The sequence below is a fragment of the Cuculus canorus genome, chromosome 8 (genome assembly GCF_017976375.1).
Source record: "Cuculus canorus isolate bCucCan1 chromosome 8, bCucCan1.pri, whole genome shotgun sequence".
Taxonomy (NCBI): domain Eukaryota; kingdom Metazoa; phylum Chordata; class Aves; order Cuculiformes; family Cuculidae; genus Cuculus; species Cuculus canorus.
The window spans coordinates 34,764,976-34,773,201 of NC_071408.1; positions in this window are offsets into that span (position 1 = coordinate 34,764,976).

Consider the following 8,226-nt stretch of genomic DNA (forward strand, 5'->3'; position numbering starts at 1 on the left):
CAAGACGAGAAAGTGGTAAGTGAGCTCTTTGTGAACAGGGGCTGCAAAGTAACCCAAAGGGATGCGAGAGTATGCTAAATGAGCCAGTGTTGCTGTTGAGCTGCGTTGAGATGGTCTTTTTGAGTTTCCCTGTCGCAAACTGACTCCTCCTTAACTTCACGGCTGGTGTGAAAATAAAAAAGAAACCCCAAAACCCAACAAACAAAAGCACTCCCGCAAACGAAAGAGGCAGCTCTGCTGAGATGGCCAGGTTTCAGAGCCACACAAGCATAGTTATAGGAGTGGAACGATCTTTCTAAAATACACAACCTCAAAGTGTGCCTTGCTTGTTCCCGTTGGCTTGCCCTAGTAGTGCCCGAGGCAGGCGAGCGGTATTACGGGGCGACGCTTGCCTTTGTCGCACCGGTGATCTCCCCTGCGAGTTTCACCTTCCTCCAAACTGCAAGTGTTTGCTTCATTTTAGCTTTGATTTCTTTCTTTGCAGGTTCACGAGGCGAACCTGGTGCGCAAGTACTGCAGCGTAGGAGTGAAGCCCAGCGATCACCCAGCGACCGTGCCAAAGCCTCCCGACGTCTCGGGTAGATTCCAGTGCTGACAGGCATCCGTGGGATAGGATAGTAGGAGGGAGGTCTCGTCCCTCTGCGCTGTCTGAGCAGGCAGAGGAGAGAGGGAGCGGTTGCTTTTGTGCCATCGCTGTGTCTTAATGCTACACCCGGTTCCGTTCTCGTTCTGCTCAGAATGTGGATGGAGGTGAACTCCGTCTGAGGCAGGTTTCTGAGGCACGGCACATGGGCAGTGTCGCGCAGTCTCCGTGGCCTCGCTTCGGGCCTAGGCGTCTTGTCCCCCGGAGACTAAACCAGGCCTTGTCACTTTATACAAATACCGTGTACTGGAACTGGACCGAAATTCCTAACCTGATCACCATCCCTCGCTGCTGGGCCGAATCCCTTTCCTGCAGAGGCTTCGGTTAAAGGCACTTGCCGAACAGGCAGTGACATACGTGTCTGGAAGAGCTGCCTTGCCGTCTTGCTTTGCCCTGCGCGTCTCTTAGGCCCGTAGTCCACGTTAAGCTTGAATTGCATGCAGTCTCTGGGGCTTGTGCAAGTCGGCGCCTCATGGGTCTGACCCTGGTGACAGAAGGTGTGCCAGGAGCCTTTTGTGCCTCAAAAGGAGAACGAATTCCCCAGTGTGCCTGGGCTGCTTTTCTGCATTGGACTTTCACGTGGATGTGATTTGGAACATCTTAGCATAACGCCACCCGTCACCCTGAGGATGCAGTACTTTTTTTACTCCCGAGCACAGGGAGAGCACTCCCATTGGCTGAGCCACGTGTCACTCAGTCAGAAGCAGACAATCAGCGCCAGAAGAGCAGCTGGGGAGGCGGGTCGTGACTCGAGCACTTCCATTGGTTAAACTGCACGTCACTAAGCAGATAGTGACCAATCATCAGCGGCAGAGAGCTGGTAGGGTGGGGCCGAGGATAGAGCACTTCCATTGGCTGAGCCTTGAGTCACTCAGAGAGCCGCTACCAATCAGAGGCCAAGAAGGGCTGAGGGGGGCAGGGAGAGGACAGAGCACTTCCGTTGGCTGAGCTGCACGCCACTCAGTGGGCTGTGGCCAATCAGTGGTGGTAGAGGGCTGAAGGGGGCAGGCTGTGAATGGAGGGCTTCCATTGGCTGAGCCGTGCATAACTCAGGGAGCAGTGACCAATCAGCAAAGGTAGGGGGCTGAAAGGGGTGGGCCAAGGAGGGACGGCCTGAAACCGAGCACTCCCATTGGGTGAGCCGCGTGTCACTCAGGGGGCAGCAACCAATCAGCGCCAAAAGGGAGCCAGGGGCCGGGTGGAGGAGGGAGCGCTCCCATTGGCTGGGATCCCTGTACTCAGGAATGAAAGAAGCGGGAACTCTTTCAGTGTGAATGGTGTGTGATTGGCATGTGATTGGTATGTGGCTGCTGTGTGGTGTGTACTTGGCATGTGATTGGGTTGTGACTGGTGTGTGATTGACATCTGTTTGGTGAGTGTTAGGCATGTTAATGATGTGTGCTTGGTTTGTGACTGGTGTAATTGCCATGTGATTGGCATGTTATTGGTGTGTCCTTGGTGTATGACTGACACGTGATTGGCATGTAATTGGCTTGTGATTTGCATGTGATTGTCATGTAACTGCTGTGTGATTGGCATGTGGTCTGCAATCGGCGTGTGATTGGCATGTGCTCGGTCTGTGTTAGGCATGTAATTGGTGTGCTTGGTTTGTGACTGGTGTGACTGGCGTGTGATTGGTGTGTTATTGGTGTGTCCTTGGTGTGTGACTGACACGTGATTGGCATGTAATTGGCTTGTGGTTAGCATGTGACTGGGGTGTGATTGGGTTGTGACTGGCGTGTGATTGGCATGTAGAATGTAATTGGCATGTGATTGGCATGTTAATAGTGTGTTTGGCGTATGATGGGCGTGTGATTTGTTTGTGAAAGGTGTGTTTGGTGTGTGACTGACATGTAATTGGCATGTGACTGTCATGTGATTGATGTGTAATTGACACGTGGTATGTAGTTCACGTGTGACTGGCATGTTACTGGCATGTGAGTGGCATGTGGCCTGCAGAGCTCGGGGGGGTGTGTGTGTGGGGGGAGGTGTGGGGGGGGTGTGGGGGGGGGGTGGGGGTGGGGGTGGGGGTGGGGGGTGTGTGTGTGTCCCCTGCAGCGAGCACTCTTATTGGCTGCGCTGTGCATCAGTCAGAGTCAGGCATCAGGCAGCCAATCAGTGCCAGCAGAGTGCCCCGGGAGGGGAATAGCTATGAATCGAACGCTCCCATTGGCTGAGCTGCGCGTCACTCAGGGAGTAGCGACCAATCAGGACTGTCAGAGCACCGAGGGGGCGGGCCGAGGAGGGAGCACTCCCATTGGCTGGATCCCTGTGCTCGGGTTGAACGGGGCGGAGGCTCAGTGCTGCCGTGCCGCGGCCGCGGAGTGGTACTGCAGCCGGAGGGGGCACAGCACTAACTCAGTCTCTGCCATTTCTAGAAGTTGTCCCAAAACCATGATGTGGCTTGGCACAGTTAAACACAATTGGAATCTCTGTTCCATAAAGGTACTTAATGGAGCTGTTGTGCAGGATGAACTGTATTCTACCTTATGATGCAGTGAGGTTTATGCAAATTAGTGCAGAGGCCACTGCCAGACCCTTCCACATTGTCTCTCTCCACTGGAGTTGCTGTGTATTGCAATTCAGATTGAAAATGTCCTTGGTTTGGTTCTGGCTCCTGCGGTCCATTTCGCACATCCTCACGTAAAATTTCACAGCAGGAGTAACCAAAGCAATTGGAAGGAATGGGATATGCAAGCACCTTCCCATGGAGCTAGGGAACACCTTGTGTTAAATAGGCTGTGTTTTCCTCAGCGGGGTGAGGTGGGCAGGGTTTGCTACTGTGCTTGACCCTTTTACTGATGTGAGGCCAGAGATTATCATAAGATCAGAAAGTGACCAGTGGGAGAAGCAAAAATGATAATTAAGACCTGATATAGATCATCTGCCTACGTCTTGTGTCTTTAGTCACTGAGGAAAGGCCAATCCAAAAATTCCTGCTTGCCGGTCCATAGGAAGAAGAGTTTCAGCAACGATGATAAATTGTCAAGTCTAGAATTCAGTGGCTTTATTAATATCAAGTGCTTCCTTTTTTCTTAATTCAATTTTAAGGCAGAGCTTCCGGAAACTATACAAACATTTGGGAGGGGAAAGAGCACTCTCTCTGACCAAATATATGTGTCTGCGTGATCTAGGCATGTTTCAAACTCCTTTTCCACTCAAGGTGCACAAAGGCTCTGTGCATTTCATAACATTTCTCTCTATCACTTTTATTGGTATGGCTTTTTAATATTTGAGCATTTGTCAGTTTGGCTTAAATTGCAGGCATTAAAGGGTTTAGGCCTGAAGTTCTCTTTTGGAAGCTTACTGTAGGGCATCCCATAGTCCTGTAAGTGCAATACAGCTCAAAGTAATAATTATCTGAGTGCTGAGTACTGTACAAAGCAATTGTTCTGATAGTGCTTCCCTGTCCCTGGAATGCCATCTGCCTCTGGCTTAGATAAGCAAAACCCCAACCGTGAAAAGCTTTTGTCTTTCTCACTAACTGCTGTTTTGAAAACAACTTAATCTCTTCAAATCAGATGTGCTCAAAAATTAATCTCGGGGGGAAAAAAACATCTACTGCTATCGATGTGTTTTATGATGCTGAAAAGGCGGCACATGTGATCATTAGGCATAACTGAATACTCTAAGCAGTCACTACTTCTAGGGGAAGAGTGGCTAGAAAGCTGCCTGGAGGAGAAGGACCTGGGGGTGTTGATTGACAGACAACTGAACATGAGCCAGCAGTGTGCCCAGGTGGCCAAGGAGGCCAATGGCGTCATGGCTGGCATCAGAAACGGCGTGGCCAGCAGGTCCAGGGAGGTTATTCTGCCCCTGTACTTGGCACTGGTGATACTGCACCTCGAATCCTGTGTTCAGTTCTGGCACCTCGCTACAAGGATGTTGAGCTCTGGAGCGTGTCCAGAGTAGAGCAACAAAGCTGGTGAAGGGGCTGGGGAACAAGTCTTACGAGGAGCGGCTGAGAGAGCTGGGGTTGTTTAGCCTTGAGAAGAGGAGGCTGAGGGGAGGCTTTATTGCTCTCTACGACTACACGAAAGGAAATTGTAGAGAGGAGAGTGCTGGCCTCTTCTCCCAAGTGACAAGGGACAGGACAAGGGGGAATGGCCTCGAGCTGCACCAGGGAAGGTTCAAGCTGGGCATCAGAAAAAAAAATTCACAGGAAGGGTCATTGGGCACTGGAACAGGCTGCCCCAGGGAGGTGGGTGAGTCACCATCCCTGGAGGGATTTAAAAGATGGATAGACGAGGTGCTCAGGGACGTGGTTTAGTGGTTGATAGGAATGGTTGGACTCGATGATCCTAGAGGTCTTTCGCAACCTAGTGATTCTATGCACCTTGAAGTATTTGAATATATAAAAGTAGTAGGAGGCGCTGGGATATATATTTTTTTTTGTGTGTGTGTGTATTTGGATTTGTAAAGCTTGATGTATGGATCTAATGATTCTGTACAGTTCAATAGATTTTACACTTATAGTGCCTTTTTAATCATGTAAGGTATCACCCATGTGATTTAAAGGCAGAAGAGGGGAAGGCGAATACATGCACAAAAACCCTAGCACTGAAACATGAATTAAAGATCCGTCTGATTATTTCTGACCTAATGAACTGTTTTCTGAACCGATACTCACTCAGGGGTCAAGGTTCACAACTTGAAATATGTTACCAACTCCAATGGAAAGACAGACTCTTTATGGTTGTGCGCTTTTAGCTATATAGAGCATGTTTTATAAATAAAATACTTGTGTATAACTAAATGCAGTAATGAAAATTCCAAAGCCATAATGAAATGACTTTGCAATTTCAGTCATGGTATTGCTCATTTTAAAAACTTATGTCACCATCAAATAAATATTTTCCATCTTCTGTCTATATTTTCAATGTCTTTATTTTTACTTCTTACTTTAAACTAACTTCAAAATACAGAGGAAAAAAAACACTTAAGCACTTATGAAAAGCAAATAAAAAGCTTATTTTGAAAACTCTTCAAAGGAAAATCTTAACCAACTGACTTGGAAGCTTCAAAATTCATTACTGTTTTTTTTTCTGATCGTTACTGACATAATGAAAATAATATAATTGAATTCATATCATAGAATCATTTGCCTGGAAAAAACCTTTGAGGTCACAGAGTCCAACCGTACCTGTCCACCACTAAACCGTATCCCTCAGCACCTCATTTTCCTTGAGCAGCCTCTTCTGGTGCCCGATAACCCTTTCCATGAAAGACTCTTTCCTGATATCTAATCTGAAACTCCTCTGGTGCAACTTGAGGCCGTTTCCTCCTGTCCTGTTGCTAGGTACTTGGGAGGAGAGACCAACATCTGCCTTGCTACAGCCTCCTTTCAGGGAGCTGCAGAGGTCTCCCCTCAGCCTTCTTTTCTCTAGGCTAAACAGGCTCTCTTGGCCACCTTTCATAAGGCTGGTTCTCTAGCCCCTTCCCCAGCTCATTGCCCTTCTCTGGACATGCTCCAGCCCCTCGATGCCTGTGTTGTAGTAAGAGGCCCAAAACTGACTCAGCGCAAGAAGGCCAATGGCTTCCTGGCCTCTATCAGAAGGAGCTTGGTCCCTCTACTCAGCACTGGTGAGGCTACACTTTGAATACTTTGTTCTGTTTTGGGGACCAGGGTGTCCAGGAGGGCTGAAGAACTGTAAACAGGAACCATATGCTGCAAAACCTTAATTTATAACTTTTATTTTTCTTTTAAAAATGCTGCAAGTTTTATAAATTACAGAACGCTTCTCACTGCTATTTAGCAATTCAGAGGTATGGATGTAGTAAGATGGATGAGGTAGGAGCTCATCAGTGACATCGAGATCATGTCAGCCTGGACTGCAGTGATCACGCATTGGTGGAGTTCAAGATCCTGAGTGTTATGGGACAGGCGATGAGTGTGGTCAGGACCCTAAATTTTAGGAAAGCAAACTTCTAGGCCTTCAAGGAGTTAGTCAGTAGGATGCCCTGGGATATGGCCCTTGGGGACAAGGAAGCAGAACAGAGATGGCAAATATTTAAGTATACTGGCAAATATTTAAGGATGCTTTCCATAAAACGCGAGTGCGCTCAGTCCACATTGTAGGAAATCGGGCAGGGAAGGGAAGAGACCAGCGTGGCTGAGCCGAGACCCGCTGATCAAACTGAAGGGCAAGAGGCAACTGCACAGGCAGTGCAAGCAGGGACAGGGAACCTCAGGAGAGTACAGGGACGCTGCATGGTTGTGTAAGGACGGGGTCAGGAAGGCCAAGGCACAGCTGGAGCAGAACTTGAGTATGAAGCTTTAGTGCAACTCTGCTGACTTAGACTAACTTCAGTATGCTTTTCAGGTAATGTGATTTTTATTCCTTGGGAATATAGCAGAGTTAACTGAAAGAAGCAATTCGATAGCTCAGCAGAAGAGAAAATAGAAAGCCTTATCTTACTGTAAGCAAAGCATCCTCTGGCAGCAGAGGAAAACTTTTTCTGCAGTAGCCGAGTACCTAATTGGGCAATAACATAGTCTCTCAAATACACACACAGAAATATTTTCTTCAGTCAATTTGTGCCAAAAGATTTTTCTTTCGTAGCTTATAATTTGGATCTAAACAAAAAGATTAACAAAACCCCCTCCAGCTGCTCTGAATTTGCTTGTGATGATACATATGCTGCCTGGAAATCCACTCTCGAGTGTTGCGGTATATGGCATTTGGTTTACCACCAGTGTCAAAGCTTTCAGAAATCTCTAGAATATTTTGGGCAGCAGCTGTAGGCCTGGAGCAGTGCAGGTAATGATACTAAGTCATAGCTTGCAGTTTTCAATTCCTTCTCAGTCTGCTTTCCCAGCAGGAAAGATCTCATCGGCTGCTCTTTTTCTTCTCTCTTTTTTGCCTTTTTTTTTTTTTTCCTTTAGGTGTTAGCTGATGCACTGCTTGAACAATCCTTTGCTGCTCATAGCCCTAAAATGTGAATGTATTATTGAATTATTTGTACATGGCATCAGGATTCAGCCTGCTATCTGAAATAAATAATCTATTTTGCTGGTATGGTGTTAAGTCCACGTACTGAGGGTGTCCATACTTTTCTACTTGGCAGATTGCAAATAGCTGTAATGTTAGACCAGTCCTTGGTACCGGTGCTTTGGTTCTTGGCCCAAAGACCTATCAGTTGCTATTCTGGAGCTAAGTTGATCCTGGAACAAGTCCTAGTAGCTTGGACGCAAGGACCCACTCTGTGAAGGCACATGGATTCAGCAGTGGTATGTGTCACTGTACCAGTTGACTACTGGAGCCATTTTGTTTATTACTACAGATGTCACCTAGTGAAGGTTTACTCTAAGTTTGGACTAAAGCCCATTTCTTTCTCACTCTTTCCAGAGATGACTTCAGCTCCATCTCTGTTGCTAGACTTAAGAAATCTCCTAATCATTAGATTCACAGCCAAACAGTTGCATGCAGGGTGAAGTTTGGGCAACGTATTAGTAATAGTGGGGTAAGAATTCCTCCAGAAACTATTTTTCTGTTAGTGAAGGTCGAAGGAAAGCAAAAGGCTAAAGGAAGGTCAGCCAATAGAGAAAGGAGTACATGGCCATGTAAACGCTGTCCTGGTAC